This window comes from Heteronotia binoei, chromosome 4, assembly GCF_032191835.1.
Source record: "Heteronotia binoei isolate CCM8104 ecotype False Entrance Well chromosome 4, APGP_CSIRO_Hbin_v1, whole genome shotgun sequence".
NCBI classification, from domain to species: Eukaryota; Metazoa; Chordata; class Lepidosauria; order Squamata; family Gekkonidae; genus Heteronotia; species Heteronotia binoei.
Genome location: NC_083226.1, coordinates 107,933,954 through 107,955,954, shown reverse-complemented (window position 1 = coordinate 107,955,954; position 22,001 = coordinate 107,933,954).

Below are 22,001 nucleotides of genomic sequence, written 5' to 3'. Positions count from 1 at the left end.
CAAAATTTTATTTGAAAAAAAGAAACAAAATATCTTTTTCTTCCAATTTGTATGCCAAGCTATCAAACATGCTTTTTACTATGAGTTTTCTCCAACAGTAAGAAGTAGGGGTGTGCATTCGGTTCAGCCGAACCGAATAAACCTCCGAATCCCCCTGATTCGAAAGTATATGGCGCCATATACTTCCGAATCCGATTGGAAGCAATTATACAGGATCCTTATACGTCTCCCCGTATACTTCTGAATAAGTATACGGAAGTATACGGAAGTCCATAGAAAAGGCGGGAAAGGAGCTTCTGCAGCCTCAGGGGAGCTGCTTGCCTCCTTTCCCGCCTTTGGAAGTCTTTTCCCGCCTCTCCCATAGCCTCCCTGGGATCAGAGAGGGAGGGGGAGAGGAGCCCCAGCAGCCAATCCAAAGCATGCATTTGCAAAAAGTTAAGTTTCTTTCTGTCATGTTTTGGTTTTTTTACATTACCTCTGTGTGGGCTGTGTGGGATGGGTCACTTTCATGTTTTTATAGAGTTATTTTTGGAGTCTGAGGGTGCTTTTGGTTTGGCTAGGGCCGCTAAATAGGCTGCCCCACTAATAAGGGTGTTTTTAGGGATTGTGTTTTTTGAAATTAAAAAAAAAATCCAGTTTGGGACTTTATCTTCTTTCAAAATTCAACTAGGCCAGATAGGAGCGATTTTAAAAGATTTTAGGTTTCTCATAAAAGGCAGCATGAATACTAGGCCACATCAGGCTCCCTTTTAAAGAGACTAGTGTTGCAGTACATCTTGCTTTCAGCCACTGAAAGCTGGTGCATCCTTAGATTTCCATAGGGTAAACCACAGCTTCTCTCTAGTTAAAAGGGGACACCTGATTTCTAGTTTGCAAGGAAATCCAGTTTGTCCCAAGATCTAGTTAGGAGAAGTTTAACAAGGAGGATATAACAAGGATTGCCCTCATTTCAAGGTAGCCTTTTAAAAACTGTAGCCAGGTAGAGGCAGGATCACCTAATCTCCTAAACTTTACCAGACTACTACCATCCCAACCCAAAGAAGGACAGGTTAGGGACCAAAAACAAATAAACAAGTTTTGGTGGGAGGGTTTTTAAAAAGAAGTCAGGGCACCTGTTGGTTCAGGGTACAGTGTAGTGAGTTAGGTTTGTAAAAAAAACCCAATCTCAGTTCAGGTTGTGTGAGACTGGCCAAGGATGACATGAGTGACAGGCAGCAGAAGAGGGGTCCTGGGGGAAAGGCCAAGAAGAAGACTAGAGGAGGGAAGGGGAGGGGGAGGACCCAGTTTTCCTACCACCACCTGTGCGTAGGGCCACACCACAGCCGCCTTCCAGCACTCTGACCTCCGGCCGGAGTGTGATGAAGAAGTCCCACCTTGGGCCCTTCATCAAGGCTGCTGCGGGGGTGCCCCCAGCAGAGTTGCCATTAGGTGCTGGCACTGAGCAGGGGTCTGCTACTTGGGCAGACTCTCCTCCAGCTGATGTCGCTCAGCCTCAGCAGCTGGAGGAGAGGCAGCAAGAGCAGCCCTCCTTGGAGATGAGCTTTGGGGACAGTTTTCTGTCCAAAACAATCATGCTGAGGAGGGTGCAGAGTGTCATGCAGGAGCTGGAGGAGAAGCTGGTTGAGAAGGACCAGCCCCCTTCTTTGGTTCCTTCGGGCACCAGGAGTCCTTCAGGGGATGGCCAGAAGGTGAGGTCGCATGGGATGGAGAGGGAAGAAATGGAGACACACAAGGTGCTTCCATCTCCACCCACTTCCCCCCGGCGGCCAACCCCTCCTGCTACCCCGAGACACGATGTGTCTGCTTCAAGCACCTCACAGGAGGTGGCTCCAGACACCCAAGCTGCTGGTCAGCTTGGGCATCCTTACACATCCAAAGTCTGTAAGCATTTCCGACTTAGGGAGGATCCATGCAATGCGCAGTGCCAGCTGTGCAGGGCCCGGATCAGTCGTGGGCAGGACCCTGCCCACCTGACTCCGGGGGGGGGATGCAGAACCACCTGCAGAAGCACCACCAGGCGATGCTTCATAAGGGGGAGAAGCAGGCTGGTGCTGGGGTGCCCAAGCGGCCAGCACCACCCAGCCAAGAGGTCCGTCCCATCGCGACTACCTCCAGAGCTCTCCAGGAGAGTTCCGTGACAAGGCAGAGATGTTTGGTGGGGGTGGCACCTGTGTGCCAAGAGGGGGAATTAGGTATGGCAGGAGGGTGATTGCCTGGAACCTTGCCAGGTCAGTCACCCATGGGCTTCCATTTTCAGTGGTCGAGAATCCTGGAGTGCTAGGGTTGCTCGAGTACCTGGCGCCCTGGTACAAAGTTCCTGCTAGAACCACCATTAGCAGGACCATTGTGCCATCTGTTTTCAGGGTGACCAGATCTGTGGTGAAGGAGCATTTGTCCCGTGCTGTTGGAGGGACTGATCATTTCACCTCAGATATCTGGAGCTCCCAACATACATTCGAGGTGTATCTCTCCCTGACTGCGCATTGGTGGCAACCCAGTGAGCTGCAGGGTGGGGGTGGCAGTAGCGGCAGGCAGGGTCAGGGCCACCAGTCCGGCTATTGCTGGTCCTTGCTGCACACCAAAGCAGTCGACTCGCCGCACATGGCGGACACTCTCAGAGCCATCCTCTCACGGCAGTTGGAGGGCTGGGTAGGCAGCAGGGACATTGCCACGGGCTTCATGGTGACTGACGGTGGCTCCAACATCAAGGTGGCTGTCCAGCACCAGAGTCTAAAATGCCTTCCTTGCATGGCCCACCTTCTCCACCTCGTGGTTAATGTTGCATTGGGCCAGACGAAAAGCCAGGATCATCGGTATCTAGCTGCGACCCATGAGTACCGACTTCTGCTCCAGAAGTGTTGGAACATCACGGGTCACTTGTCACGCAGCAATACGGTCTCGGTGACGTCAACACACACTGGAACTCCACCTGTGCCATGCTGGAACACATGGCAGAGCAGAGAGCAGCCCTGGATGCCTTTGTCTCTGAGACAAGGGTCTTTCAGGATGAGAACTGTCTCACCCAAGAGGATTGGGTGATCATTTCTCAGACTGTAGAGGTTCTTGGGCCCTTTGAGACCCACACAGAAATGGTCTCGTCTTACACAGCGAGCATCGCACTGGTCGTCCCCATGATCCACATGGCTCGTGAGGACCTGGCCTTATTTCTAGTGCCAACTCAAGGCTGTGCAGACGTTCTTCCAGCGGTGCGTGCCCTGGTTGTTTGGCTGCAGGAAGGGCTTGAGGCCCACTTTCAGACTTTCACCCAGGATAAGGTTTACATGATGCCTTAAGGGCACGATAGCCGAGTGGGCCAACGAGCTCGATCACTGGCGAGACGAGCTCTCCCAGAGCTGCAGAGTCAGGGCAGGCCCAGTGCTGGTATCTGAGGAGGAGGGGTGTGGAAGCAGCTCATCTGCCACTTCGACTGCTGTTCATCCCCAACCTTCCCAGCTAGGCAGTGTTTCCCACCAGACTCACACCAAGAAGAGTGCCAAGATGACACTCATCGGGCAGCTCGTTGGCCCCTCTGGGAGAGGTAGGCCCCTGAGAGTGGAGACGGATGCTGCGATGGTGAGGGACTATCTTTCGGAGCCCAACGAGTCACAGGAAACATCTCCTTTAGACTACTGAGTTACAAAGGAGGCAGTCTGGCCAGCCCTCTCCTCCATGGCCAAGGCATTCCTCTCATGCCCACCAACGAGCATGCAGAGTGAGCACGTCTTTTTGCATATGGGCGGCATTGTCTGCCCACATCACAATTGCCTGCAACCCTGGACAGTTGAGCAGTTCGTCTTTCTGAAGGTCAACTTGCCTCTGACCAGCTCCCCGAGAATGAATGAAGTGAGTACCTACTTGTGCCTGCATCCTCTCTTGGCCCACGCTTGGAAGGTGGTTGTAAAACGCTCTCCCACTAAACATAGACTAGAGTCCAAAGACAGCCCAAAAACTCACTCACAAATTGATTGGCAGTGCACCCCCCCCCACCCCTCATCCATCCCCAAACCAAAAGTGAATGCAGATTTAAAATCTGCAAAGCAATCCAAATTTCCCCAGTCCCCATCCACACATGCCTAATAATACTGAAAGGGCCATTGCAGCCCCCAACTGTAACCGACAGCACCCACAGGCCCAGCCCACTGAAAGCTGGTGCATCCTTAGATTTCCATAGGGTAACCCAGTTTTTTATTTTCAGGGGCAGGAGGAAGAAAGAGGGAGGTGCCACTGATGATGACAGGAAACCAGCAACCATACCAATGCTGAAGTCCTTCTAATGGGACAGTGATAGCTGGCGTGTTGCTGCTGAGCTGAGAGAGAAGGAATGATTCCCTTCCTCTCACACAAACTGAGACCCTCCCAGTGATCTTCCTCATTTGGGGTGCAACTCTGGCTCACCTCCTTGTGGTGCATCCTGGGTAATGCAAAAGAGCCTGGACCAGCTAACCATCCATCACTCAAGGTAAGTCTAAATGCTTCTTGTTTTGTGTCAGATACAGAATGATGTGGAGCTAGGTGTGGCCCACTGTAACTCTTGTGTTGTTTGGGGCACGGCTGGAGAGCCGGCATATGTAGATTGTGTGTTCTGTGGCAGGGAAGCTGGCACCTGGGTGAGAGACCCAGAACCAGCAGGCTTGTTGTGCTTGGCCAGCTCTCCCCATGTTGTTGGGGGCAGGGCTGGAGAGATAGCATTTGTAGATTGTGTGTTCTGTGGCAGGGAAGCTGGCACCTGGGTGAGAGACCCAAAACCAGCAGGCTTGTTGTGCTTGGCCAGCTCTCCCCGTGTTGTTTGGGGCAGGGCTGGAGAGCTGGCATCTGGGTTTGCTGCAGCCAGGTCTACAGAGCAGACCTTGAGCAGATTGTGTTTTGTGTGGCAGTGACATTGGCAACTGGGTTTATATTGGTTCCAGGCCAGCAGGGTTCATAGAGTAGATTAGATGGATGTAGTGCATTTGGGTCCTATAGAGACTCTCTGGTGTGAAGTTAGGTTTGGCTTTGGGTGCCCTAGGAATTGGGCTCCCTGGTCCAATTTTTTTTTTTTTTGGCCTTGTGCATTTTGTGTGAGACAGTGCCCTGAAGCTGCACAGCAGTTTGGCGGGCTCTCCTCAACCCCCCCCTGCTCCCCAGAGCCACTTTCCCCACAATAATTACAGTGGGGGAAGTGGCTCTAATTGTTTTTTTCTCATCATTGGGAACAGTGTTCCTTTTGGGCTGCCCACAGATGGGTGTAGTCTTTTTGGGCCAGGGGGGTTGCATGCAGGGGAGTCCACTGAAGCTGCCCTGCAGTTTGGGGGCCTCTCCCTCAACCCCCTCCCCTCCAGGTGGCTTCCAATATATTCTATTTTGCCATTGATTTCAATGGCCCATAGGGTATAATTGGATCGTATAGTCGGAAATAGCCATATATTTCCTGTATATACAGCTATTCCGAGTACCGGTATTCGGAACTATACACCATTCCGAATATTTTGGCCCCGTATATTTCTGAATCTGATTTTTTCTGATTTTTTTTTTTTTGCACACCCCTAGTAAGAAGAACTAGAGGGAACTGAAATGAATGCTGCTTGTCTGAAACCAATGTCAATAATATTTTAAACTACATAATATTTGGTAGGATTTGAACTCGTGAATTCACTTTTATTCTGTCAGTTTAGTGAAATAAGGAATATACTACATTTCTGACTCAATAATTGCTTTTCTAATATTTTCTAATAATAATGCTCTTGCTATTTTTTGAACTATACCTTAATCTCATGTTTATGAAAAGTACTATAATTTCCCCTAAAATCGTACAAAAGATACCTCACTGTTTTAGAATTTGCAAGCTCACATAAATATAACTATTAATTAAAACCTGGGTGATTAATTGGCTAAAGCATCTTTAACCATCTGAGAGCATTATAATCTATCAATTATCACAAAACAGTAATGAGAGAAAGAGGGCACTTCACTTTTAAAAAGAAGAATTTCATAAGCCTATTTTAAGATACCTTGGGTAATATTTTTCTATAATACAGATCACATTTTGCTATGACAGTGATATCAGTGTTATGTTCCATTATGATTTATTCTAAAAAATGATTGACAGCTTGAAAATTTATCACAGCTGGGGGCGGAAGGAAGAAATAAAGGTAGAAAGATATCTGAAATGTACAAGGACATGAATGTTAAAGATACAAGCAAAACCCAAAAATGTAGCACAGTACTGAAAAAATATGACAAGATGGCATTCAACAGGGCTATTAAATGTCTCTCTCACACACACAGTACCTTACTTCAACATAATACAAACCCCACAATTTATTGCTATAGTTAGTTTGTGAAACTAGGGGTGCAATCATACTAGCAGTTTGGCCCAACATAGCTATCCCTCCCTTCTGGATGAAATGGGTATGATCAAATGTGCACATCTGGCTCCCATGGATTGGTAATTATTGTAATTCAGCAATCACTTTTGCAGTCTGTTTCTGAAATTATGTTGTGGTAAAACAGGTTGCTCAGCTTTGTGAATCTTGATTTCAGATTTGTATCCATTCATCTTTTGGTACACTGAGGCCACAAGGGTATACACATACCTGAGAACTAAGTTTGAAACCCAGTGGCACTTTTAAAACTAAAAGAGTCTGAATTCTGGGAAAAACTAAGAACTGAGCAAGTTTTTATGACTACTGAAATAGGAAGCTGATCTCTTTATAAAAAAGAAGACTGCAGATTTATACCCTGCCCTTCTCTCTGAATCAGAGACTCAGAGCAGCTTACAATCTCCTATATCTTCTCCCCCCACAACAGATGCCCTGTGAAGTGGGTGGGATTGAGAGGGCTCTCACAGCAGCTGCCCTTTCAAGGACAACTCCTGTGATAGCTATGGCTAACCCAAGGCCATTCCAGCAGGTGCAAGTGGAGGAGTGGGGAAGCAAACCCAGTTCTCCGCACACTTAACCACTACACTAAACTGGCTCTCTTGTCCTGGGCATCCCTGTGTCTTGAGTATTTTTGCAGTGATTGGTCTCTCAACTTTGCTATGATAGATAGGAATACTTCTTTCTTCAGGTGTGTGTCATGCCAGTACCAAAAACTAGAATAAGTATGGTGCAGTGACAGTTCCCAAGCTACTTGCTTTTAAAAGAAGACTAGAGGTGATATCTGTGCAACTTATTACCACATAAGTTAAGGTTCCCCTTGAGCAGTCTTGACTTCTAAGAAGCTTCTTTTAAAACCCAATACCGTTTTCACACACAGCTTACCTCGCAGTCACAATCCTGTTCCCTCCGCAGCGTCCGGTCGGATTTTCCACCATCTGTGTCAAAGTTACAGGAAGTGCTGCGGCTTCTGCATAGCAAACGTAAACCGCTAAAACCCAGTTTACGTTTGCTACGCAAAAGCCGCGGCACTTCCTGTAACTCCAGCGCAGATGGTGGAAAATCCGACAGACACTGAGGAGGAAACAGGATTGTGTCTGCAAGGTAAGCTATGTGCAAAAACAGTCCAAGTGTCCTGATCTGGTTTCCAAATTTTTCCAAACCCAAGTGTCCTGACCTGGTTTCCAAATTTAGATTAAAAAATAATCTAAAACAATCTCAAGTGCTATGACAATCTTAAAATGATGGTATATTTAATGATGTAGATAGCTGCTTACCCATTCTGTGCCTAAATTCACCATCTGCTGTTACTACCAGACGTTCCTTAGAGAAAATGAAAAGATCTTGGGATCGGGCCTGTGCTTTGAGTTGGTCCAGATCATTCAATTTCTGTAGCAGTCTTCGATCTTAGTTAACAAATGCCTGGTGGAAGAGCACAGTCTTGCAGGCCCTGTGGAACTGTGAAAGATCTTGAAGGGCCCTAACTTCCTCAGGGAGCTCATTCCACAGCACAGAGCTGTAATAGAGAAGGTCCTGGCTCCGGTCATCTTGATCCTGACCTCCTTAAGGCTGGGGATTAAAAGCAGGTTTTGTGACCCTGACCATAGTGCTCTCTGGGGAACATGTGGAGAAAGGTGGTCCCACAGGTATGCAGATCCTGGTCACATAGGGCTTTAAAAATGAGAATCAGCACCTTGAAACGAATCTGGTATGCTATAGGCAACCAGTGCAGCACTTTCGGCACAGGTTGAATGTGCTCCCACAAGGGAAGCCCCAATAACAACCTAGCTGCAGCATTCTGCACTAGTTGGAGCTTCCAGGTTTGAGACAAGGGTAGCCCATGTAGAGGGAATTACAGTAATCCAATCTCAAGGTGACAGTAGCATGGATCACTGTTACCAAGCTGTTGCATTTGAGGAAGGTGATAAAAGGTTGATTTGGCAGTGGCCTCCACTGGGCCTCTATGGTTAAAGAGAGATCCAGAAGCATCCCTAAGCTCTTAACCTTTGGTGCCAATGTCGTGGCACCCCATCAAAGGCTGGTAGTAGAATCTCCACTCCCGAATCACCATGATTTAGATACAGGACTTCCATCTTCATCAAATACAATTTGTTGACTCAGCCTGAGGCACCCTGCCACAGCTTTTGTTGTTGTTGTTGACCAGTCACACAGTCGTGTCTGACTCTTTGCGACCCCATGGACAAAGTCACACCAGGCCCTCCTGTCTTTCACCATCTTCCAAAGTCTGTTCAAATTCGTGCTTGTTACATCAGTAACACTGTCCAGCCATCTCATCTTTTGCCATCCCCTTCTTCTTTTGCCTTCTGTCTTTCCCAACATCAGGGTCTTCTCCAGTGAATGCTCTCTTCTCATTTGGTGGCCAAAGTATTTGAGCTTCAGCTTCAGCACCTGACCTTCCAGATAACAGTCAGGGTTGATTTCCCTTAGGACTGACTGATTTGATCTTCTTGCAGTCCAAGGAACTCTCAAGATTCTTCTTCAGCACCACAGCTCAAAAGTATCTATTCTTCTGCGCTTGGTTTTTCTTATGGTCCAACTCTCACAGCCATATGTTACTACTGCTTTGACTATACGGACTTTTGTTGGGAGGGTAATATCTCTACTGCCTAGGTTCGCCATAGCTGTCCTCCCAAGGAGCAAACGTCTTTTAATTTCTTGGCTACAGTCACCATCTGCAGTGATCTTGGATCCCAGAAATGTGAAGTCTGTCACTACTTCCATGTCTTCCCCTTCTATTTGCCAAGGTGTGATGGGGCCGGATGCCATGATCTTAGTTTTTTTGATGTTGAGTTTCAAGCCTACTTTTGTGCTCTCCTCTTTCACTCTTAACAAGAGTTTTTTTAGGTCCTCCTGACTTTCTGCCATTAGAGTGGTGTCATCAGCATATCTGAGGTTGTTGATGTTTTCCCCGGCAATCTTTACACTCAACTAATTCATATTAAACAGTAAGGGAACTAACACCATGCTTTTTTGTAGAAAAAAGCACAGCAGGCACTCATTTGCATATTAGGCCACACTCCCTGATGCCAAGCCAGCCAGAATTGTGTTCCTGTGCATTCCTGCTCAAAAAAAGCCCTGACCAAAACACATCCCTGTTGGACTTCTCTCCACAGACAGAAGGGTCTTGACAAAAGACCAAGATTACAACACATGATGGTCCTTTAGATGCACTTTCCTCGGTCAAGATAAGATTAGCAAATTTTCTCCTAGGCCTTCCAGCTGCAGGCATTAGATTATTACTTGAGATTAGAGTCTTTAGGGGATACTCATACCTAATCAGTCCTTACAATAGAACCCTGGAAGAACCTCATTACCACTCTAACAAAAATCCTGTTTTTCCCCTTCTTCCTGGAGCAACAACGGTATTCTAGATTAATGAAAGGAGAGTAAAATCCTATCAGAACTAAGGGCACCTCTCAACTGACCTCAAATCAATATGGGAAAAAATTAAAAGCAATTGAAGGTATTGTCTGGCTCTCCATTTATGAATCCAATTTATGACTTTGGTGTGAATAGAAAAACAAAATAACAGCGGGTGATGTTATGAATGCATTTTCTGCCTCCGTCTTCACTGTGGAAGACAAGAAGTGTTTGCCCGCTCCAGAACCACTAATTTTGGAAGGGGTGTTGAAAGACCTGAGTCAGATTGAGGTGACAAGAGAGGAGGTCCTACAACTGATAGACGAATTAAAAACTAATAAGTCACCTGATAAGAGTAGGCACATTGATGAACATGGGTTATTGAGGAAGACTCAGCGTGGGTTCTGTAAGGGAAGATCTTGCCTCACTAACCTGTTGCATTTCTTTGAGGGGGTGAACAAACATGTGGACAAAGGAGACCCATTAGATGTTGTTTACCTTGACTTCCAGAAAGCTTTTGATAAAGTTCCTCATCAAAGGCTCAAAAGTCATGGAGTAAAAGGACAGGTCCTCTTGTGGATCAAAAACTGGCTAATTAATAGGAAGCAGAGAGTGAGTATAAATGGGCAGTCTTCACAGTGGAGGACGGTAAGGAGTGGGGTGCCGCAGGGCTCAGTACTGGGTCCCATGATCTTTAACTTGTTCATAAATGATTTGGAGTTGGGAGTGAGCAGTGAAGTGGCCAAGTTTGCGGATGACACCAAATTGTTCAGGGTGGTGAGAACCAGAGAGGATTGTGAGGAACTCCAAAGGGATCTGTTGAGGCTGGGTGAGTGGGCATCAACGTGGCAGATGTGGTTCAATGTGGCCAAGTGCAAAGTAATGCACATCGGGGCCAAGAATCCCAGCTACAAATACAAGTTGATGGGGTGTGAACTGGCAGAGACTGACCAAGAGAGAGATCTTGGGGTTGTGGTGGATAACTCACTGAAAATGTCAAGACAGTGTGCGTTTGCAATAAAAAAGGCCAACACCATGCTGGGAATTATTAGGAAGGGAATTGAAAACAAATCCGCCAGTATCATAATGCCCCTGTATAAATCCATGGTGCAGTCTCATTTGGAGTGCTGTGTGCAGTTCTGGTCGCCGCACCTCAGAAAGGATATTATAGCATTGGAGAAAGTCCAGAAAAGGGCAACTAGAATGATTAAAGGGCTGGAACACTTTCCCTATGAAGAAAGGTTGAAACGCTTTGGACTCTTTAGCTTGGAGAAACATCGACTGTGGGGTGACATGATAGAGGTTTACAAGATAATGCATGGGATGGAAAAAGTAGAGAAAGAAGTACTTTTCTCCCTTTCTCACAATACAAGAACACATGGGCATTCGATGAAATTGCTGAGCAGACAGGTTAAAACGGATAAAAGGAAGTACTTCTTCACCCAAAGGGTGATTAACATGTGGAATTCACTGCCACAGGATGTGGTGGCAGCTACAAGCATAGCCAGCTTCAAGAGGGGGTTAAATAAAAATATGGAGCAGAGGTCCATCAGTGGCTATTAGCCACAGTGTGTATATATATGTGTGTGTATGTGTGTGTGTGTGTGTTTGTGTATATATATATATATATAAATTTTTGGGCCACTGTGTGACACAGAGTGTTGGACTGGATGGGCCATTGGCCTGATCCAACATGGCTTCTCTTATGTTCATTCGGTCTAGGACAGTCATAGTCAGCAGAGCATCTCTCACAATATTTAATACTATATAAAGTGGATTGCTGGGTTTCTAAACATATCTGAGTAACTTCACACAGGAAGAGTTGCTTCTGGCAGATCTGTGTCATGTTTTCCAGTCTTTCATAGATTTTATTGAGGAACTGGGCTTTGAGCAAAGTCTGCTGAGCAAGCAGTGTAAGAGTATCAAAGCAACCTATGCATGCATTGAGGGTTCCTGGGGTCTAGGATCATTTTTCTATGTTATCGGGTTCCTCCATGACTACCAAAGGAGGAATCCGGTTATTTTCCACTGGTGATAGGATAAAATCATCCTCTTGAAAGCACTCAAATTGATTTGAATGGGTGGTCTTAGGAAGAGAGCTTCCTAGAAAATCAACAATTCCACTTTGTTTTGTAGTAGGATGTAAAGGGTCTTATATGGCCTTCCTCTTTTGATCCCCATGCCAGAAACTAAAATAACAGCTCACAAGGAATAATACAAATCCAAGTGATCACTCCAAAATCCAAAGAGTAGTTAAATATAAGATCCTTAACCAATGAGATAGATAGATAGATAGATAGATAGATAGATAGATAGATAGATAGATAGATAGATAGATAGATAGATAGATAGATAGATAGATAGATGGAAACACAAATTAGCTCCTTCCATCTCTCCATTGGCATGGTTTATTGGTCAAGATTGGTTCCTCCTGGCCTTACCTAAAAATGACTAAAAAATATTTAGAGAAAAAGGTTAATTGGAATACAGGACATAACCAGACATGGCAAATTATTATCAAAACAAGAACTTGACATTAAACTAAATAAGACAACTCATTGGTATATCTACCTTCAATTACAACATGTAATGGAAACTCCAGAAATTAAAATCTGTTTACATAGACACTTAGATTATGAATGCTTACTTTCTGTTAACAAATCTAATTACAAGGGACTTATCTCAAAAGTTTATCAGATCCTTATGTCAATCAAAGCCCCTATGCAGCCTTCCTATACTACATTATGGCACAAATACCTTAATAAAATTATTACAGACGGCCAATGGGAAACCCTTTGGTGTTCTAATACTTATAAAATGCCTATAATAACAGTCCATGTACAAACTTTCAAGTGTATGTCACATTGGTATCTAACACCACAAAGATTGAACTACATGAGTCTTACACTATCACCTTATTGTTGGAAAAAATGTGGTGAGTTAAGCACCTATTACATGCTGTGCTCCTCACAGACAAGGCATCCATACTGAACCGGTGGTTGGAGTATTTTCAGGTTCTCCTCAGTGCCAATCGCGTAGTTCAAGATTCAGCAATCCACCTCACCACACTTCAACCAGTGAAAACAGAGTTGGATGAGATCCCCACCCTAGAAGAGACTGTTAAAGCCATCAAGCAACTGAAAAGTGGCAAGGCAGCGGGAGTTGATGGAATCCCACCAGAGATCTGGAAGCATGGGGGCATAGTACTACATAGCACACTTCACAAAGTACTTGTCACCTGCTGGGAACAAGGCAAACTACCACAGGACTTTCGCGATGCAATCATCATTACCCTACATAAGAACAAAGGGGGAAAGTCAGATTGTTCCAACTACCGGGGGCTAACCCTGCTCTCCATCGCAGGCAAAATCCTTGCTAGAATACTCCTGAACAGATTGGTGCCCACCATTGCAGAAGAACTCCTCCCAGAGAGCCAGTGTGGCTTCAGAGCTAACAGGAGCACCACTGACATGGTATTTGTTCTCAGGCAGCTCCAAGAGAAATGCAGGGAACAGAACAAGGGTCTATATGTGACTTTTGTCGACCTACCAAAGCCTTTGATACCGTTAGCAGGAACGGCCTGTGGCAAATCTTGGAACGTTTAGGATGTCCCCCAAGGTTCCTCAGTATGGTCATCCAGCTACATGAAGACCAGCGAGGCCAAGTTAGACACTGCAACGATCTCTCGGAGCCCTTCCCAATAGGCACAGGTGTAAAGCAAGGCTGTGTTCTTGCGCCAACTCTCTTTACGATCTTCTTTAGCATGATGCTTCAAAGAGCTGCAGTAGATTTAGATGACGACGATGGTGTCTACATCCGCTATCGTACCGATGGCAGCCTGTTCAACCTGAGGCGACTAAAGGCCCACTCCAAGACAATGGAAAAACTTATCTGAGAGCTACTGTTTGCTGATGATGCTGCACTTGTCTCCCACTCGGTATCAGCTCTGCAGCATATGACGTCCTGCTTTGCAGAGGCTGCCAAGCTATTCGGCCTAGAAGTTAGTCTGAAGAAGACAGAAGTTCTGCACCAGCCTGCACCCCAGGAAGATTATCACCCTCCTTGCATCATTGTGGGTGAATCAGTTTTGAAGACAGTCTAGCAGTTCAGCTACCTGGGGTGCATCATCTCCTCAGACGTCAAGATTGACAAGGAGATTGACAATAGTATGGCAAAGGCAAACCGTGCATTTGGCCAACTGCATAAAAGGGTGTGGAGCAACAACCATCTGAAAAAAGGCACAAAGATCAATGTTTACAAAGCGGTTGTGATGACAACCCTCATCTACGGCTTAATATGGGTTTAATACCATCATAATCTGCGACTCCTTGAGCGCTTTCATCAGCGCTGCCTTCGCACCATCCTCAACATCCACTGGAGTGACTTTGTGACCAACACTGAAGTCCTCAAGCAGGTGGAGGTTACAAGCATCGAGGCATTGCTGTTGAAAACGCAGCTGCGCTGGGCAGGGCATATCTCCAGGATGGAAAACCACCGCCTTCCCAAGATTGCCCTGTATGGCGAACTTTCCACCGGCCATCGAAATAGAGGGGCACCAAAGAAGAGGTACAAGGACTCCTTGAAGAAATCCCTTGGTACCTGTTGCATTAACCATCACCAGTGGTCTGACCTAGCCTCAGATCGCAAAGCATGGAGGCACACCATCCACCAGGCTGTCTCTTCCTTTGAGAACGCTCGCATAGCTGGTCTTGAGGACAAAAGGAGATTGAGGAAGAATCGTACTGCTACAGCACCAACCCCAAATCAGACTTTTCCCTGCAGCCACTGTGGCCGGACCTGCCTGTCCCGCATTGGTCTTGTCAGCCACCAGTGAGCCTGCAGCAGACGTGGACTACTGCACCTTTCTTAAATCTTCGTTCGCGAAGTCCATCTGAAAGAGACAGACATGCTGGTGGGCTTGCCCATAAATACAAGCTTTCTGAAAGCAAATACAAGAATTATATATATATAAAATTACATCATATATGGTGCCTCTTTCGGCAGAGTTAATGCTTTTAAATTATTGGGGAAATACAAAAATTCCATCAATAAGAAAAGAGAAGAGTGTTATTCTGCTCTGCAGCCAAACTCCTTTCAGCATGCTCTTGGAAGTCTGATTGTAAAGTGCTGGGTTTGGAGACATTCAACCACTACATCCTTTATTAATGAACACACAACAACAAGACAACATGGCAGAGCCGGTCCCCGCTTATATGCATGCACCCGGAACAACTCCCTCCCAAGGCCAGTCCAATCCAGGACAATTAAAGTTCGTGCCACAGATTTTAATAGGCGGTCAGTTAAGTCTGTCCCTAGTCAGGTAACCCATGGTTTCCCGAAGTTCCTCTGTTTACGCTAGGCAGCGTTGTGCTGGAAATTCAGGGACTGAAATGCAGTACACAACACTGATCATATACCTACAGCTTCTGAATGGCTTAAAAAATTGTGATCTTTGTGTAATGGATAAAATAGCTTCAAACATTCATGAGTCAGAAACTGGGATGTTTATCACTAATTTTGAGGAGTTATGATTCCCTTTTTAATATTACCTTTCTAATCAGGAACCTATTGCATCATTGTCCAATACTGTCAAAGCTATACTTATTTGAAGAAAATAAATAAATACACACACACACATATATAGATAAGAAGAATATAGAATTTAGACCACAAAATTCAGTACTATGAACATATGAAGCTGCCTTATACTGAATCAGACCTTTGGTCCATCAAAGTCAGTATTGTCTTCTCAGACTGGCAGCGGCTCTCCAGGGTCTCAAGCTGAGTTTTTTTCACACCTATTTGCCTGGACCCTTTTTTGGAGATGCCACGGATTGAACCTGGGACCTTCTGCTTCCCAAGCAGATGCTCTACCACTGAGCCACCGTCCCTCCCTACTACTGTCATATACATGAAGGATTAGCTAAACTTGCCCTGTTTTTCATAGATTTTTTTTTTTTAAAAAGACTAAGCCTAGAGTGAGAAGTGGGGGAGCAAAACCAAAACCAATAACTAATAGTGTGTGAAGCAAACTTACCTGTCAGTCTCCTGGTATCACTTTTCCATTAACTGGAAGTGGTCTCAGCTAGAAAACATATGATTGCGAATGGAATAGAGAACAATAAATGGCAAACATGTGGAATATTAAACTACACCCCTTTTACTCTTTTAACTATAGATGCTTCAACACTCACTGGATCAGTCCATGTCCTGCTCACCAGTCACAAACAGGGATCTGATTTTTAGGTGATTGATTCAATGTTTCACTAATGTGTTCATCAGTATTCCACAGGATCAATATTCCTTCACCGCATTCTTTCATAACTATGCTGTATTTTCACACAACAGGGCTTTTTTTGTAGCAGGAACTTTTTTGAATATTAGGCCACACACCCCTGATGTAGCCAATCCTCCATGAGCTTACAAGGCTCTTAGTACAGGGCATGGCCTCACACAGCCCAGCAAAGTTCTACTCCCTACCCAGCCTTTTATTTAAATAGACAATGGTATTACTCATAAAACAAAAATCAGTCATAAATAAATTATTGTTTTTAATAAACTCCTGCCCTTAAGTATTCATCAGACTAGCCTTTAATTAATGGCCACTGATCAGTTTGAATTGGCAGCATCTTTGCTCAAGAGCAGTTTTACCAAACAAACAAACCAACAAACAAATTTGGCAGGCATTCATGGCTATTCAGCATGAACCAAACAGGTTGAGTGATCAGCTTGCATCTGATTGGCACTTTTGAACATGGTAAGTTCAGGGGTCGTTTTGTAGAAAAATAGGTGGTGGAGCTTATTAGCATATGTTGCCCCCCCCCCCACCAACCAAAAGCAACCAGAGGCAAGAAAGAAGAACCCCAGGAGAGCGAGGCTTGCTTGGGCTGGCTACAGATCCAGCCCCTCACCAGTCAAAAGGCCAGCAAACCACCCGCTGCCCAAAATCACATAAGTGGAGAAAGGGTGGTTTAGGCATCTCCAGGGGTTAATGAGGGCTGCTGGGGGCATGGCAAACTTCCTGGTAGCTGGCTGGCTGCCCACTCTCCTAATCCAGGGATTGTTATGCAGCTGCACCTACTATTCAATAGACAAGGTAGGTGGTGAGGAGGAGGGGGAACTGTCAGAAAGGTTCAGGAGCTGTGAGCTGCTTAATCTGAGCTGCTTAATCTGAGGCCTGGGTAAATTCAACTGTCAAAACACATTTGTGGTGCAATTTGTAGCACTCCTACTGCAAAAGAGACCCTCAGGGCTTTTGCATATTAGGCCACACACTCCTGATGTACCCAGTCCTCCAAGAACTTACAGGGCTTTTATTATGCAAAGGAGTTCCTGCTACAAAAAAAAAAAAAAAGCCCTGGAGACCCCTACTGTACTACGGTATATATGGGAATAAAGCAGACCAAGCAAGGGAAAAGTTATACATAGTTAAAAGAACTCACTTTCATCACCTGGAGGCCAAACTCATCACATTTCCCTGAACACACAGTCTCTGGCTCATACTACACATATGCAGGTGTTGAAAGAGATTTCACTCTGAGTTCAGCAGCAGCAGCACTGGTGGAAATGCAGACTTTATTTTCTGTAAATGGGAAGCACAATGGAAGCTGAACTTCATCAAGTCAAAAACACATCAAATAAATTTCCTCCTCTCTGTCTTTTGGGCTACCAAGACCCACCATGAACCTTACTGCTAAATACTAAAAGTTTAAACTAAAGCACTGAGGTTGACAATTCTGGATCAGAAATACAAATGGTCATTCTTTTTTGGCTAGTATATTGGAAATCAAATTCAAAGTGTGATTAAAATTCCAAGGTCTACAGAGCTGAGAAGCAGGACACCACAGGAGAGGAAGGCAAGTGCACAATCAGATTCTGTGGTACAGGCAGGCCACCAGCATTCCTTTTCCTGTGCAGGCATACCACAGTCCCTTGCTCATTGTGGCATGAAGTGTTCAGCATGTTATATTGAAAATATTTATCTCCCAATTAGGTTAGTTCCTCACTTTATACATTTACAATACTGTCATTCTTTGATTGCTTTGCAAGTAATTTCTACCTAGAATCACCAAAGCTGGTGTAGTTTAATACTCATTGCTCTTTGTCTTAATGCATTATTACCATACAACCTGTAAAAGAGACAGGTAGATATATTGAGAATGCAATTTGAGAAAGGGCCTTTCTTGTATGAAGTATGTCAGGGTCAGATATTTAATGACAGCATCTGACCTTTTGTCTTTTTCCCTCTGAGAATCTAATCATCCTTCCTTTACTAACTCGGTGCCCTTCAGGCACCAAGATCTTGTGTCAGTTTTTTCCTTGCTTTTTTGAAATGAATGAAGTGAGATGGGTCAGTTGTCAAAGACAGAGCTCCTTACATCATCACCAAGTGCTCTGTCCTGTTGTCCTGTGCATAACAGAGAGGACAAAACCAAAATAATGAATAGCAAGTTTATCCGGGGGGGGGGGGCTAGCTAGATGGTACTACCAATATATTTTGGATATTTTAAATGTAATAATATTTTTACACTTTATTATCTGCTTTTTCTGGCAACTCCATACTTATGGTGAATGAGTCATCAGAGGCCACCAAGGAGGGGCTGTGACTCAGTGGCAGAACATCTGGTTTGTACTCAGAGAGTCCCAGGTTCAATCTTCAGCAAATCCAGTTTTAAAAGAATAAGGTTATAGTAGAGTTAAGAACATATGAGCATATGAAGCTGACTTATTCTGAATCAGACCCTCAGTCCATCAAAGTCAGTATTGTCTACTCAGACTGGCAGCGGCTCTCCAGGGTCTCAAGCTGAGGTTTTTCATGCCTATTTGCCTAGATCCTTTTTAGTTGGAGATGCTGGGATTGAACCTGGGACCTTCTGCTTACCAAGCAGAGGCTTTACCACTGAGTGACCATCCCTCCCCTATAAGAGAAGCCATGTTGGATCAGGCCAATGGCCCATCCAGTCCAACTCTCTTTTTTTACACTTTTACAGTGTAAAATACAGTGACCAAAAAACCCAGGTGCCATCAGGAGGTCCATCAGTGGGGCCAGGACACTACAAGTCCTGACACTGTTTCTTCTCCCAAGCACCAAGAATACAGAACGTCACTTGCCCCAGACAGAGAGTTCCAACAATATGCTGTGGCTAATAGCCATTGATGGACCTCTGCTCTATATGTTTATCCAATCCCCTCTTGAAGCTAACTATGCTTGAAGCCGCCGCCACCTCCTGTGGCAGTGAATTCCATGTGTTAATCACCCTCTGGGTGAAGAAGGACTTCCTTTTATCCATTCTAACCCGACTGCTCAACAATTTCACTGAGTGCTCACAAATTCTTGTATTGTGAGAAAGGGAAAAAAGTACTTCTTTCTTTACCTTCTCTGTCCTATGCATAATCTTGTAAACCTCTATCATGTCGCCCCTGAGTCGACATTTCTCCAAGCTAAAGAGCTTCAAGCAGTTTAACCTTTCTTCATAGGGAAAGTGTTCCAACTTTTTAATCATTCAAGTTACCCTTTTCTGGACTTTTTCCAATGCAATAATATCCTTTTTGAGATGCAATGACCAGAATTGTTCACACTACTCCAAATGAGGCTGCACCATTGATTTATGCAGGGGCATTATACTGGCTGATTTTTTTTTTCAATTCCCTTCCTAATAATTCCCAGCGTAGGCCTTTTTTATTGCAGTCGCACACTGTCTCAACATTTTCAGTGAGTTATCTGCCACGACCCCAAGTCTTCGCCAGTTCACACCTCATCATCTTGTATTTGTAGCTGGGATTCTTGGCCCCACTGTGCATTACTTTGCACTTGGCCACACTGAACTGCATCTGCCACATTGACGCCCACTCGCCCAGCCTCAACAGATCCCTTTGGAGTGCCTCAGAATCCTCTCTAGTTCTCACCACCCTGAATAATTTAGTGTTATCCGCAAACTTAGCCACTTCACTGCTTACTCCCAACTCCCAAATCTAAATCAGAGTTACCAATATCCTGGAGATCTCCCAAAATTGCAACTGATCCAGACTATAGAAATCATTTCCCTCAAGAAAATGACTACTTTTGGAAGATGGACTGAATGGCATTATACCTGAATTAGGCCTCTCCACTCTCTTGGTTCCATCCCCAAAGCTCCTGGAATTTCCAAACCAGAGATGGCAATCCTAGGAAATTGGTGGTGTGAAATACTTCTGCCCGGGGCCCTGCTGCCAGTAGAGTAGCTAATATCAGCCTTGATAAACCAATGGCCTTTTTGTATATGGGATCCGTATGCACATGCAAGCAGAAAATGCGGATCTGTTCACCATCCTAAACCATCATGCTAGAAACAGAGTGGTAACATGATCTTAGCCCTCGTCATCATCTCTTTATAACCAACCCTGGTATGTAAGCTTCTACTTGAGCAACTGTAACTATTCTCTACTTTGAGCTAACCTGGTGTGTCTGCTGACTGCAGTAATTGCATGGCCAAATCCTTTTGAAGTGCCATGGATGTCAGTCATAGATGGAAACAAGATACATGCTACCCACACATATATAAACCATATAAATACAATAATATAATGTGCAAAAAGCTCCTGTTAAGAAAGCAGCTCATCATGAGCCCTGGAATAGTTACCCTTTCGAGTGCAAGCTGCCATTCCCAGGGCTGTCAGCAAACAAATCCACTCTATGAAGCATTCATAAAACTTACTTGCATGTGAATCTAGTGATGGGAATCGATGTAAAGATCACACTGTGACTGAAATCATGTTGAATGAGTGGTTTCCTCAAAGTAAGAATGGATTAGTTGACAACTCAGAGTATCTATTTAAAGCCCCCTAGTTTGTGTTTGCAGTGCTGTGAGGTCAAAATCTCTGTTAAGATAAATGCATAATTTTCGACATTTATGCTACCATTAAATAATGCCGTTATTAAATTTTCAAATAGCCCACTGAGCAAGCACATATTGAATCTCTGGTTTTAGAATTAGCTGCACATAAAACCATCAGCTTGAAAACTGTCATCATGATGGTTTATTTTTGCCTAACCTCAGAAAACTCCTACTACTTCTGGTGTATATTTTCATTTTAGCATTAGAAGATATCACTTTCAATTGAATAAGTGGACACATTTTAATGTAACAGTCATTCACTTAGTACTAATACACAATATCTGCAGAAGTGAGCTATGAGTATCCACTGCAAAAAGCCACAGTGAATTAGAAGCTTTTTGTAACATGTTGCAATACCAAACACACAAGTTAGGAATAATTTACAGTATCATTTTGTATGTTTGCACAGATAATTTTTATATGATAAACTGCAAACAGTTGATGGATAGAGCCATCATCATGGGTTTGTTATGAATCAACCTTTTTTATGTTTATTTATCTGCCTTTCTTCCCAACCTGCATCTATGGGGAGAGAAATATGTACAATGCAATCAGTCTGGTATTGCAAGAACAGAACCTAGTGGTTAATTTGTCATTACTAAATATTACTAAGGATAAGATAAATATAATTGTTGTATATGATAGGCTTCCCAATCCCCAGGTCCCAGTGGGGGATCCCCCGGTTTTACAGGCTTCCCTCCTCCCCCAGCCAGCTGGCCGGTGGGGGAAGCCCCACCCCCACAGCCATTATGCACCTCCATGAACGATTCCCATAGGGAATGATGGGGAATTGATCTGCGGGTATTGGGAGCTCTGGGAGGGCTGTTTTTTGAGGTAGAGGCGCCAAATTTTCAGTATAGCATCTAGTGCCTCTCCCCAAAATACCTCCCAAGTTTCAAAAGGATTGGACCAGGGGGTCCAATTCTATGAGCCCCAAAAGAAGGTGCCCCTATCCTTCATTATTTTCTATGGAAGGAAGGCATTTTAAAAGGTGTGCTGTCCCTTTAAATATGATGGCCAGAACTCCCTTGGACTTCAATTATGCTTGTCACACCCTTGCTCCTGGCTCTGCCCCCATGTCTCCTAGCCCCACCCCCAAAGTCTCCTGGCTCCACCCCTAAAGTCCCCAGATATTTCTTGAATTGGACTTGGCAACCCTAGTATATGAAGATGTGGCTCTGAGGTATATAAAATATCAACATTGTCCTTTCTGATTAAGAAGTTCCCTAGAACTGATTAAGAAGTCTTATATAAACTACCTAAAATTCATAACACCTTGAACTCCTCTCCTGGTAGATCCATAGTTATTCTGTCAGCCTCTATTTTGGAACTTACAGACAAATTTATTGATTACTATCTTAGCCCCTTTGTACTCATCATGTAATCATAT